This window comes from Triticum dicoccoides, chromosome 5B (genome assembly GCF_002162155.2).
Source record: "Triticum dicoccoides isolate Atlit2015 ecotype Zavitan chromosome 5B, WEW_v2.0, whole genome shotgun sequence".
Lineage (NCBI taxonomy): Eukaryota > Viridiplantae > Streptophyta > Magnoliopsida > Poales > Poaceae > Triticum > Triticum dicoccoides.
Window position 1 is genome coordinate 95,895,547 of NC_041389.1, and position 13,944 is coordinate 95,909,490.

At 50.5% G+C, this 13,944-nt stretch overlaps 1 pseudogene; it reads right to left on the reverse strand.

Annotated features, from left to right (window-relative positions):
- Nucleotides 1-13,944, reverse strand: part of LOC119309161 — a 46,381-nt pseudogene that overhangs the window by 23,373 nt on the left and 9,064 nt on the right.

A 13,944-nucleotide genomic window follows, 5' to 3' on the forward strand; every position in this document is an offset into this window, starting at 1 on the left:
TTGCCACAGGTCTGACACTTGACTGCATCAGGGCGCGAGTGATTGGAGTTGTTGCGGCGGCGCTGGTTGTTGTTGGAGGAGGGCTGGCCGCCGCCATCATTGTTGCCACGGTGGTTGTTGCTGGTGTTGGGGCCGCCATTGTACCTGCCCCGGCCGCGCCCGCGATGACGTGAACCGCCACCACGACCGCGCATGGCCGTGTTGGCGGAGGATTTGAAGCCGCCACCAGAGTGGCCCCCTTTGTAGAGGGCAACCCGCTGGTCGAAGTTGCTGATCATGGCGAACAGATCATCGAGCGATATGGGCGTGGTGCGGGCATCAAGCACAGAGACGAGGGGCTGGTACTCCATGTCTAGGGCGGCGATGATGTAGGAGACGAGTTCACCATCTCCGAGCGGCTTGCCAGCAGCCGCGAGCTCATCTGAAAGTGAGCGCATGTGCCTGAAGAAGCTCGCCACAGGCTGTGTCCCCTTCTGCGCGTTGGCGAGGGCAACACGGGTATTGTTGACGCGGGACAGAGACTGGGACGAAAACATGTTCGCCAGTGCTGTCCAGAGATCTTGCGCATGATCGATCGTGGTGACCTGCACAAGGACCTCCTTGGAGAGATTATTCAGAAGGTATCCAAGTACCTGTTGTTCTTCACGGATCCAGACTGGATGAAGGGGATTGGGTGTAGTCGTCTCCTTCCCGTCCTTGTCCTTGACGACGACGAGTTTGGCCGGCTCAGGCATGGAGCCGTCAACATACCCGAAGAAGCCCGCACCACGGAGCTGTGGCGTGACTTGAGTCCGCTAAAGGATGTAGTTGGTGGGGGTCAGCTTCTCGGTGACCTGACCAGAGAGGTTGGCCAGTGCAGCACTGGAGGAGGCGGCCATGGTTGTAGCGGAGGTGGTGATGGGGATGGTAGATGGGATGTGGAAGAGTTAGGCTGATACCATGTGAAAACTTGGGTTTAACATCGTGTCTTCGTCTGACCGACGGCTGCGTGTTTATATGCTGGGGCACGACTCCCAGATCGCGTACATGGTTGAGATCACAACTTGGGATAGAAGGGATAAGAGGATAGAGAGAGATAGAGTTGTTACAAAGATAAACATGCTAACAACATGGACTATCCTAGCCGGACTCCCCTTGGGACTTACGCCATCAACCTGTCACGACTGGGCACACAATACGTTGCTTAACATAGTCAACGTATAAACAAGACATGATCGCTGACGATGAATGGCATCTTAACACGTGGTAAAAGTGCATAATTATCAGCATTCACCATAAAGAGCTATGACTGACTGACTCTGATGAATAAATGACTTGAAAGACCTATGCATTCAATCAGAACACAGACCATTTACAAGTACTCCCTCCATCCCACAATATAAGAGTGTCAAAACGCTCTTATATTATGGAGTAATAACATGCAAATTAAAACTTGAATTGGTGGAAATTACCATGATATGCAGTCGCACGACATTGGGAAAGCATTTAAGGAACATGGGCACCATCCTTGCCTCATTGGGGACTCCAAAATGCACATTTAAGCTCAGGATCTTAACGCTTGCAACAATGGTCGCCGCACTCTCCTTTATCCCAGCCTGAAATTCACCCAATTTAAGAACAAAGATCGCATATTTAACTCATGGACCTCCCACAGCAACAACTGCACAAATGGATACTCACCATTATGACGGTGTCTCCGAACCCCAGGACATGATTGCCTGGCTCCAAGAATCCAAAGGAATGTAGCTTGGGGGCATCAAGAATCCTGACCATGGTACACAGGCCACTAGCAGTGTGCCGACCTCCCTGCAGGATGAGCCGCTCGAGGCATGGAGCCTTCACCACCGTGACGTTCTCCACAACAGAGTTGCAGATTTGCACGCACCATAGGCTCTGGCTCACGATGTGGAGGCGCAGCTCCTTGTGGCTTCCCTAGATGCTCAAGATCTCCAGGATGGGTGTCGGTGTCAAAATCGGCGGATCTCGGGTAGGGGGTCCCGAACTGTGCATCTAGGCGGATGGTAACAGGAGACAAGGGACACGATGTTTTACCCAGGTTTGGGCCCTCTTGATGGAGGTAAAACCCTACGTCCTGCTTGATTGATATTGATGATGTGGGTATTACAAGAGTAGATCTACCACGAGATCAAGGAGGCTAAACCCTAGAAGCTAGCCTATGGTATGATTGTTGTTCGTCCTATGGACTAAAGCCATCCGGTTTATATAGACACCGGAGAGGGCTAGGGTTACACAGAGTCGGTTACAATGGTAGGAGATCTACATATCCGTATTGCCAAGCTTGCCTTCCACGCCAAGGAAAGTCCCATCCGGACATGGGACGAAGTCTTCAATCTTGTATCTTCATAGTCTTGGAGTCCGGCCGATGATGATAGTTTGGCTATCCGGACACCCCCTAGTCCAGGACTCCCTCAGTAGCCCCTGAACCAGGCTTCAATGACGACGAGTCCGGCGCGCATATTGTCTTCAGCATTGCAAGGCGGGTTTCTTCTATGAATAATTTATAGAAGATTGTGAACACCAGGATAGTGTCCGGCTCTGCAAAATAAATTCCACATACCACCGTAGAGAGAATAATATTTACACAAGTTCAATCTGCTGACGTATTTTGTGGCGTGACGTCACACCACTACCAAGCCTTTACTCGAATTGTTTTTTATTGTACCACCTCAGCGCGTTTAGCGAAGCGGTTTCCTTGGCACGTCTTGTCGAAGCAGAGATCGTGTTCCCCTTATTCCGCGATTCCCATCAATTCAGACGTGGGTAACCCAACCGTGCCCGTTGCTACGCCCCCTCCATCGAAGGCGGGTTCCAAACGGTCACGGGGACGGCTCTTGGTATTCTCCCTCTTTATAATGAGACCAAGGCCCATTCTTTTTCTTCAACCCTCAATCGAATCCGCCCCTCGCCCCGAGTTCCAACACCCAAGGCTCCAGATTCGGGTACTTTCGACCTTCGACAATGTCCGACTTCGACCTAAGAGGCCGGTGGATGCCCTCCTCTGTCACAGAAGAGGACGTGCTCAAGCTGAGAGACGCCATGTACTTAACCTACGAGATTTCGCATAGGTTGCCTGCCCAAGGGCAAGTTATTCCTACTCCCGAGCCCGACGAGAGTGTCGTGTTCGTGTCTCACCTCCATCGGGGTTTAGGCTTCCCAATGGATCCCTTCGTGAGGGGGCTCATGTTTTATTATGGGCTGGAATTTCACGACTTGGCTCCGGAGTCCATCCTCCACATCTCATCATTCATTGTCATCTGCGAAGCCTTCCTCCGCACTACCCCTCACTTCGGCTTGTGGCTCAAAACCTTCAACGTGGAGCCGAAGATGATTGCGGGGCGTCAGGCAGAGTGCGGCGGGGCGGTTATAAACAAGAGGGCCGATGCTCCATGGCCCGAGGGCTTTTTTCAGGAGGAGCTCGGTTTGTGGCAACAAGAGTGGTTCTATATCACCACTCCTAGGGGTAGAAGGCAGAGGCTGCCGCCCGTCTTTCGCCCGGGCCCTCCACAACGGCTGACGTCATGGGTCAACAAAGGGCTTGACTGGGGGCCTTCCAAAGACGTACCCCTGTTGCAGGGCCGGATTCGAGACCTCCAGGAAGGGGAGATCAATCTGGTCGTAGTGACACAGGTTATGGTAATTCGGCGCCTTCTGCCCTGCAAACGTCGCCCCCTCCGCCTGTGGGAATTTAATCCAGAGGGACCACGAGCTATCCAACACTTCATGGGTTTGACACCCGTGGAGATGTACGAACTGTTCTTCGGATCACAAGAGATGCGTCCGGACTTGACCGAGGATGCTGGCCTAAGCTGCAATCGCCCGGATACTCAAGTAAGTAGCCCTGTGTCCGGATACATTGTCCATTTATTTATCCTGGGTTTGCCTTTTAACCAGCTATCCCTTGAACAGGAGTGGATAGCACAAGCAAAATTGATACGGTGTCCGGCCCCCCTCCCTAAGACCACGCCGGATCCCGTGTTAATTAAAATGTTGGAGGTTGCACCTTCGGAGGAGGGCAAAGGGGGGCATAGGGAAACTACCACCTCTGCCAAGGAGGCTTGCAGTAAGGGGGGAATCGAGGGTCCCTCCCTCCAGGGGGAGAAGAGGACCGCTTCCGAAGACCCGGAGGCCAAGGCCTCAAAGCGGGGAAGGAAATCACCGGAAGGTCCCGTGCCGGGAAGAGCCCCGGCCGCACAGTCTCCCCACAGGAATCAGCCCTCCAGCGAGCCGTAAGTAAAAAAGGGGGTTTTTGTAATAGGGGACATCCCTACTTTATTTCTAAGGTTAACCGAAGTTTTCACCTTGTAGTTCGGATCTCAGCCCTTCTCAGCAGAGCTCATCTTCGGGTGACCTTCGTCTGCAGATGATGGAGAGCGAAACGCCTCCATCTGCCGCCCCGTCGGGCGGGGCGGACGACCCTGAGGTGTCGTCACGGAGGGTCTCCCCGAGTCCGGCGGGGCCGGGGAGTTCGGCACCCACTGGAGTACGGCCGGTGGAGCTGCAGGATTTGCTTGAGAGGGCGTCTATCTCAGAAGATCACCGCACATTAATGAGTATGGTGATTGAAAGGATCTCATCCGCCGAGAGTGGGTTGTATGAGGTCGTCGGAAATTTGCTGACGGGGTTTGAGGTACGCAAAAAATGACATACCTTTTGACAGTTTTGCACATGGAGTGCGCCCTGTATAGATAGTAGCCCCTGAGACTTGGTAGGTTGTCGAAAGTGACAACGTGCCGAGGATCATAATCTCAGTTATAGAATGTCGCATTTCCTGTGCAGGTGGTGGAACGATCGGTGGCTAGCCGGACTGATGGAGCTGCCGAGTTGAAGCGGCAACTCGACGTTGCGGATGCGGACATCGCGCTGGTCAATAAGCGACTTGACGAGCCACAAGGTAAGTGGTTGCTCCACGGTCACCGAGTAAGGGAGATGATGCCCGTTCCTTACAATTTGTATGCTTGATGCAGATGGTGCCGCTGCTGTGGAAGACCTTCGAGTAGAGCTTGCTCGAGCCAAGGAGCAAGCCAGGAAAAGTGATGCGGCTGCCTCGAAGGCAGCAGAAGAGCTAAAAGCCGAAAAGGCTGTTCACTGCCGAAGCAGGGAGGAGATGGCTGGAATGGCCGTGAAAGTAAAAGATGCTACCGCCCGCTATGAGGTTCTTGAAAGAGAATGCCGAGCGGAGCAAGAGGACCTGAAGAAAGCCGTCGCCGAAGCCAAGGATGCCCGTAGTGCGATGCGGGCTATGAAGGAGGAACTGCGTCAGGCCGGAGACATTGTGGCTGGAAAGCCTTTTCTGCTGCGTAGGAAGTTCACAGATCCGAAGTGTGCTCAGTTGGGCCAATTGTGTGGTGCGGAGGATCCTTATCTGGATTTGGCGGCGAGTGCGGCGGACGCAGTCGTGCACTTCCGAAGCCAGAAGGATCACGAAATGGAAGAGCTTTTCTGGTCTCAATTCCATAGTCCGGAGCATCCACTTCCGTTGACTGATCGGTTGGTGGAGTGGGCTGAGCTGAATAGGTTGTCCGGACTTGCCATGACGGATGTGGTGGCTCATCTGTGGCCAGAAAGGCCCAAGCCGGAGAGTTATTTTGGCTTGTTGCAGCAATTCCTTGGGGGCGGTGCTGCATATCGAGGCGATGCAGCGGTCGGCATGCATAGAGGGTGCACGGATGGCTCTTTCCCATGTTAAGACATACTGGGCGGAGATGGATGCCACCGCTGTTGCATCTCGGGGTTCGGACAAAAGCCGATTACCCGCCGAGCACTATTTTGAGGAAGTCCTGCATGGCGCTCGTTTAATAGAGTCGCAGTGCTCGAAAGATGTTATGTTCAAATGACGTGTATGATTTGTGAGATCATGTTTATAATGTAACAACTTTTTATACTTGTGCGTTCAAGTATTGAACTATCTCCTGTGCGGCCGTATATGTATGTATAACCTGAAAGATGGCAGTCTTTGGCTTCAGCCCCCACGCACATGGTGCGGGGGTGTTTGCAAAAGAAAAGCGCTTTTTCACACTTAATCCAACGTCTTGGTCCTTTGAAGGAGGTGATAGCATAGCAAACTAGAGGCATAGCAAACCGGACTATAATGCTTTATCACTTTCACTTAGCCATAGGAGCTCAAAGGTGGGGCTACGATATAGCCCCTAGAGGCACCGCGCTTCTCCAAACTCGGGGCGCGTATGTGCCTGACCGGGAAGCGGTCCTTCGTCAAAGTGGAGGAATTCTAAACATTCTAGTAGTCGATCGAGTGGTTGACCAGTCTCTCGCTATATCATGACAGTCAGTTTTCGGCTTTCTCTACTGAGGTGCTCGCCCGGCCGAACCGGGGCACAATCACAGTAGTTCTCCTGGTGCCGCGTTAGCCGATGGAGCGGAACGTAAGGCAGCAAAACACAGGAGCCGGGCAAACCCAACATTTGACCAAAGACATGATTCGGAGCTGATGCATATAAGGCCTAACTCGAGACGCCGAACACTCCCTGAGGTATTCGGTCTTTATGATACCGGGCAGAACAATGCCCTAAGCCCCTAGTGTCCAGATATGGGCGAGAACTTCTGACGCGGCCGATGCCAAAACGCCAGCCTCCTCCTCGGTTATGGTAGGAAACCGGGGGATGTGTATCAACAAGAGACAGTAAGAAAGGTTTACACATGGTCTTAATCTGAAAAGAATCCTTGCAACGGGTCCCTGCTGCACAACTGCGCCTGTGTCTCTGTTGTGCTGTATCCTGGACGGGTGTAGCACGTGCTTCATATGTAAAAGAGAAGAACTTAGTTTGGAAAAAATATCGTGCAAAAGATGTATTTAAAATAAAGTATGATAAAGTTGAGCTTTATTGGCTCTCATTGTTTATACGTGCAACCCCTTGTAAAGAGGTATGCGACTGGGAAGCCCCTTGTTTATTTATGCCGGACTCGCCTAACCGTGTCCGAGGTCTGAATGACCTGTTTTTAGGGGCTTTGACTAGCAAGGTCGGATTAGTGTGCGGCTGTCAAAGCAGTCTCACGTTTTCCGTGGTCGAGGAACACTCAGAGTTACCCTTTAATGAGATTATGCCGCATGGACCAGGCATTTTAAGCATAAGAGACGCGTAATGCGGTATTGCGTTAAAGCGGGCGAAAGCTTCGCGTTCCAGTAGTGCTTGATGGCTACTTTTGAATGGGGCGATATGGAAAATGAGCTTTTCGCGACGGAGGTTGTCGGATGAACCGAACACAACCTCTAGTAGTACAGAGCCTGTACAATTGGCGTAAAGGCCAGGCGTCACTCCTTTGAAGGAAGTGCTGCTATGGTGAATTTTGGTAGGGTCTATCCCCATTCTGCGGATGGTGTCCTGGTATAGCAGGTTTATATCGCTGCCGCCATCCATTAGGACTTGTGTGAATTGTAGTCCGTCGATTATGGGATCCAGTACGAAAGCAGTCCCTCCTGTGTTTCGAACGCTTCTGGAGTAATCCTGATGGTCGAAAGTAATTGGTTTAAACATCCAATTTCGGGACTCTGCTGGGGTGGACCGTGCGGCGCGTGTTTTAGCAGGTGCCGCACTATTTTTCCTTGTTATCACATGAAGTGAGTTCACTGTTTTGACTTCTAGTGGGAAATTCTTCTGTTTTCTGGCGTGCTGCTTGTGGGGTTCGTCGTCATCTTCGCTTGGTGTGTCGAGCCCCTTGTGTTCGGCGTTAAGTCGGCCAGACTGCTTGAAGACCCAACAATCTCTGTGGGTATGGTTTCCAGGCTTCCCGGGGGTACTATGCATTTGACATATCCTATCCAAGATTTTGTTTAGGTTGGATAGCTCATCACTGTTGTCCTTGAGTGGCGACGAGCCTTTTATGAAGGTTCTTATGCTCCGGTGATGTGTCCGGCGTGAGATCGTCTGGACTGTTGTTTTCGCCGGGGATGGGTTGCTTGTCCAATTCATCCTGTTCGGATGGTTGCTTGGTGGCATGTTCGTCGCCCACTGCTTCGCTCTGCTCTAAGGCCGGGTCAGTATGGGTGCCGTTGTTATCGAGGCGGGACTTCGGGCGGCGCTTGCGTCGCCGTTTTGGTTGTTTGTCGGGGGAGTTGTCCTTCGCCACGTCCCATTGTTCCTTGTTATCGCTTCCTTTTGGCGCATCCACCATGTATACGTCGTGAGTTGAGATGGCTTTCCAGTGCCGAGTAGGCGCTGGTTCTTGGTCGTCTCCGGCATCGTCGTCCATACCGTCGATGTCTTCGGAGCCGAAGTCTAGCATGTCGGTTAGATCGTCGACAGTGGCTACTAAGTGGGTGGTGGGTGGGCTTTGAATTTCTTCGTCGTCTGCATCCTAACCGTCCTGACCGCAGTCCGGCCAGGGCTCTCCTGATAACGAGAGATACTTTAGCGAACTCAAAATGTCGCCGAAAGGTGAGTGTTGAAAGATGTCCGCAGCGGTGAATTCCATGATCGGCGCCCAATCGGATTCTATTGGAGGGGGCGCGGGAGGTTCGGATGTAACGCCCCGGATTCGTTGCGCCAGGTGTCTGCCAGTTATTCGCCCTCGTTTCCATGTCATTTGCTTGCGTGTTGCATTTTATCATGTCATCATGTGCATTTTATTTTGCATACGTGTTCGTCTCATGCATCCGAGCCTTTTCCCCATTGTCCGTTTTGCGATCCGGCACTCCTATGCCTTCCGGCGTTCCCCTTTGGTCTCTCGTTGTGTGCGGGTATTAAACTTTCTCGGAATGGACCGAGGCTTGCCAAGTGGCCTTGGTATACCACCGGTAGACCGCCTGTCAAGTTTCGTGCCATTTGGAGTTCGTTTGGTACTCCAACGGTTAACCGGGTAACCGTAAAGCCCCTTTCTCTTTGCAGCCCAACACCCCTCCAAAGTGGCCCAAAACCCAGCAAACTCCCCTCCATGCTCTTGGTCGTTCGATCACGATCGCGTGGCTGAAAACCGCTCCTCATTTGGACTCTCCTAGCTCCCTCTACCTATAAATAGACCCCCCCTTCCAAATTCGCGGATGAAAATCCCCCTAACCCTAGCCCCGCTCCTCTCCGCCGCCGGACACGTCCGGATCGGGCCGGACATGTCCGTCGGACACCTCACCCCGGCGAATCAGAGCTCGCCACGTCGCCTTCCCCGCCGCCTCGGCCAACCCAGCGCTGCCACGTCATCGCCCGCGCCTCCCACCGCGCTCCCCTCCACTGCGCGGCCCGCTGAGCCCGCGCGCGGCCCGCCGTGGTCCGGAGCGGGCCCGACCCCGCCGCCGCCTGGGCGCCTCGCCCGATCGGCTCCGTGCCGCCCGAGCCGCCTCCCTCCGGCGCCGCCCATCGCCGCCAGCGCGCCTCCACCCCGACGCCGCGCGTCGCCCGGCCGCCGCCTCCGTCTGCCACGTCGCCCCCGCCGTCCTGCACGCTGCCCGGCACCATCGCCGTGCGCCGAGACCTTCCCGCCGGCCGGTGAGCCGCCGCCGCACTTCCTCTCCGGCGCCGCGCCGCCCGTCTCAGGCGCTCGCGTCCGGCGCCGCCCCTTGGAGTCCGCGCCCGGATCCGGCGAGATCCGGCCGGATCTGCGGCCCCGCGCTCTCCCCGCCTTCCTCCTCGCCGAATCCTGCCGCTCTGGTCATCTCCCCGCAACTCCGGTGAGTCTCTCCGGCGAGATCCGTGCTGCATCGAAATCCGTGCCGAGAGGTTGACTTTTCCCCTTCCCCGAATCTGCCAAGTCCCGAGTATTTTGTCATTTTCATGCCATGTTCATCATGCTATATCTCTGCATCCGTAGCTCCATTTCGTGCGTGTAATATGTCAAATTGTTCGGCTCAACGAGTACATCATTTCATTCCATTGCATCATATTCATTTGAGGTCATCTTGATGCCTGAATCATCGTTGTAAGAGTGCTTCATAATGTTTTCTGCTGTCTGTTATCAGAACGAGCTCATTTGTCATTTTTGCCATGTTTGATGTGTGCATCCTATGAGGTTGATGTCTCATGTGTTTTGATCTATGCCATGTCTTCTTTACAGAGGTGCTTACTATGTACTTTTGTGATTAATGTGGTGACTAGCACAAGCATGCAAACTAGGCTTCGTGATGTTACTGTTTTAGTCCCTGTTCTGCCGTTATTTTGATGCCATGTAAACTTGATGCTACAGAGATATCCATGCATATTTGGAGATATTTCAGTAAGGATGTTTTGAACATATGGTTATTTTTTATCCATTTATGCCCTTTGTTGCAATTATGGAGTAGTCTAGCATGTCATTTTCGTGCTCTACTTTTGCTTCAAAATGTTTCCTGGCAGATTGTTTACGTGTTATTCAATTTTGCCAAGGTTGCTATAGTTGATCCTTGCATGCTATAGACTTGTTCTTGACTTGGTTTGTTTCACAAACATGTCTTCTTGATGATGCTATTCTTATCTTGTCATGCAATGACTTGTGGTGAGTGAATCAAGCTTGTTAAGTAGTGTACATGATGTTACTGTTTTGCTAGGCTGAATCTGTTATTCCGTGATGCTATGTAAACATGTTGCTACTAATCATTCTATGCATAATCTGGAGAAGTTCTATAAATATGTTTTGATCTACATGTCATCCTCTATCCATCCATGCCCCTGGTTGCATTTATAGGTTGCTGTAGCTTGTTGTAATCTTGCTCTAAAGTTGCTTGATAATGTTGCTGTCAGCCTGTTAACATTAAGTTCAGTTGTTACCATGATTGTTGCTAGTGTTCCATGCACCCTATGATCTTGCTCTTGCCATTCTTAGCTTCACAAATATGTCTTCTTACTATTGGTTGCCTTGCCATGCCATGTATTGCTCTGTAGTGAGTTGCACAAGCTCATTAACATGCCTTCATAATTCTGCTTGTCATGTATGAATCTGTAATATAACTTGCTATGTTTACGTGGGTGCCATCATATTTTCTGATCCTTTTTGGCTTATGGTCAGTAAGGGACTTTTGATCTATGCAATTAGTAGATTCATGCCATGCCTTTGTTTGCCATTATAAGTTCCTGTAACATGTTGTTTGATAGCTCTAAACATTGCATCGTCATGTTATTTTCTGCAAAGTCTGAAATTGTTATAACTTGCAATCTTACCACGTGTGTTTGAGCATGTTCTAGTGATTTCTGGAGATAGCTCAGTGTTCATGTTTTGTTATGCTTTACCTGTACATCATGACCATGTCTTTTGTTATTATGTTGAGATGCTGTAGCATATAGTTTTGATGCTTGCAATATGCCTAGTTGCTGTTTTGTACAACTTGTCCTTTAAACTTGTTTCATGTGTGTGTGTTGAACCGTTGCTCCGTTTTGAGTGTGCTCTATATGAAACTTGCTTGATTTTGCATGTAGTTTCATATTATCATGTTGCATCCTTTTTTTGAGGTGTTTGCTTGATGTTTGGGTGCATTTTGCATCTATGCCATGTTTAACTTGTGTTGCTCATATCTTCTAGGCCGTAGCTCCGAACTAAATGAAGTTTATATGTAACTTGACTAGAATCTCGTGTAGATCATCTTTGTGCATCTTAACTTGCTGTTTAACAACTTGAACATAAGGTTTATTCAGATCTGGACCAATTTCGAAATTTGCATATGAGGACTTACCGGAATTGTTATATGTTGTTCCCGGCCTCATTTAAACTTGCCTTGATGTGTTGCTCTTGTTTGCATCATCTCTTGCCATGAGTAGCTTCATGTAGCTTTGTCATGCATCATGCTTGTCGTGCATCATGCCTTGTTCATGTGTGGTGTGTTTACCATGTTGTGTGCTTCTTCTTGTTAGTTCCTCTTTCGATGCGATCGTGAGGATTCGTTCGTCTTCGCTTGGTTCGGCTTCATCCGTTCGTCTTCTTCAAGGACTCGTTCTTCTTCCTTGCGGGATTTCAGGCAAGATGACCGCTACCCTGGATCTCACTACTACCATTGCTATGCTAGTTGCTTCGTTCTATCCATATGCTGTGCTACCTATCACCTGTTTATCAAGCCACCCATATTGCCATGAACCTCTAACCTTTGACACCTTTCCTATGCAAACCGTTGTTTGGCTATGTTACCGCTTTTGTTCAGCCCCTCTTATAGCGTTGCTAGTTGCAGGTGAAGTTGAAGATTGCTCCATGGTGGACAGGATTATTGTTGGGATATCACAATATCTCTTATTTAGTTAATGCATCTATATACTTGGTAAAGGGTGGAAGACTCGGCCTTTTGCCTGGAGCTTTGTTCCACTCTTGCCGCCCTAGTTTCCGTCATACCGGTGTTATGTTCCCGGATTTTGCGTTCCTTACGCGGTCGGGTGATTTATGGGACCCCCTTGATAGTTCGCTTTGAATAAAACTCCTCCAGCAAGGCCCAACTTTGGTTTTACCATTTGCCTCACCACCACCTATCCTTTCCCTTGGGTCGGCTAACCCGAGGGTCATCTTTATTTTAGCCCCCCCGGGCCAGTGCTTGTCTAAGTGTTCGTCCGAACCGAGTAGACTGTGGGGCCCCCTCGGGGAAACTCGAGGTTTGGTTTTACTCGTAGGATGTCTCATCCGGTGTTGCCCTAAGAACGAGATATGTGCAGCTCCTATCAGGATTGTCGGCGCATCGGGCGGCTTTGCTGGTCTTGTTTTACCATTGTCGAAATGTCTTGTAAACCGGGATTCCGAGTCTGATCGGGTCTTCCTGGGAGAAGGTCTTTTCCTTTGTTGATCGCGAGAGCTTGTCATGGGCTAAGTTGGGACACCCCTGCAGGGTATAATCTTTCGAAAGCCGTGCCTGCGGTTATTGGCAGATGGGAATCTGTTAATGTCCGGTTGTAGATAACCTGACACCAGATCCGAATTAAAATGCATCAAACGTGTGTGTAGTCGTGATGGTCTCTTTTCGGAGGAGTCCGGGAAGTGAACACGGTTTCTGGGTTATGTTTGACGTAAGTAGGAGTTCAGGATCACTTCTTGATCATTACTAGTTGACGACCGTTCTGCTTGCTCTCTTCTCGCTCTTATTTGCGTATGTTAGCCACCATATATGCTTAGTCGCTACTGCAGCCTCACCACTTTACCCCTTCCATTCCCTTTAAGCTTTGCTAGTCTTGATACCCATGGTAATGGGATTGCTGAGTCCTCGTGGCTCATAGATTACTACAACAACAGTTGCAGGTACAGATTGTGCGATGATCATGACGTGAGAGCGATGCTTGCTTGCGTTGAGTTCTTCTGCTTCTTCGATCAGGGGATAGGTTCCAGGTCGGCAGCCTGGGCTAGCAGGGTGGATGTCGTTTGAGTTTCTATTTGTGTTTCATCCGTAGTCGGATGATGATCTTATGTATTGTGATGTTGTATTCGTGTGGCATTGTTTGCCTTTTGTATGTATCCCCATATAGTGTGTAATGTTGATGTAATGATATCCACCTTGCAAAAGCGTTTCAATATGTAGGTCTATCCTTGGTGGGACCTTCGAGTTCCTTTTGGATAGGGTCGCATATTGGGCGTGACAAGTTGGTATCAGAGCCAGGTTCGACCCTAGGAGCCCCCTTGATTGATCGTGTAGTTTGCCGATGTTGAGTCTAGAAGAAAACTGTTTTCAGAGTCTAGTTATATCGGAGAGTAGGAATTCTTTTTACTCCTCTGCCCCTTCGTCGCTTTGGTAAGGAATCTTGACGTAGCTGTTTTGAATTACTCCTCTCCCCTTTCAAATTGTTTTAGGATCACACAGTTGGTTTTCCGATCGTTGGTTCTTAGCTCTTTGCATCCGGTGCATTTCTCGTCAAGTCGACTCAAGCCTCTTCATCTTTGAGTTCAATCCTCAGTTGTTTTCTTTCCCACCCGCCCACCCTTCTTCTTCTTGAAACCGGAGTACGTAATCGAGTATCCATCCTACTCGTGCGAAGTTTGCTTTCTTTCCTCAATTATTTCAACCGGTGTCTTCTCTTCAAGTTATTCGTCGGTTCCCCCTCCCAA